We start from the raw sequence: 298 nt of genomic DNA, 5'->3' as shown, positions 1-298 counted from the left end.
GCCATTATTCCCCTGCTGATTTCCCCCCATTGCAGGGGTTTTCCCCCACAAGGATTTGGCCCCTTGCAACGGCCGCCCCTCGCCCCAAATTAATTCCCCCCCTTGCATTAATCCTAAACCCCTCCCCTAATTACCAGAGGTAATTAACCCCGCAATGATTTCCTCGGTGCCCCCACGACGTTTGGGGGATCTGCTCTGGGCTGGGGGGGATTTTCCTGCTCCCCCTCCCCGCTGCTTCCCAGGCCAGGCTGGGTGTCCCCGCTTTTTCCAGGGGTGTTCCCATTGTCCAGGAGGCTCC

The sequence above is a fragment of the Corvus brachyrhynchos genome, unplaced genomic scaffold (assembly GCF_000691975.1).
Source record: "Corvus brachyrhynchos isolate BGI_N302 unplaced genomic scaffold, ASM69197v1 scaffold85, whole genome shotgun sequence".
In the NCBI taxonomy this organism is placed as follows: Eukaryota; Metazoa; Chordata; class Aves; order Passeriformes; family Corvidae; genus Corvus; species Corvus brachyrhynchos.
This window is presented reverse-complemented; position numbering follows the sequence as displayed.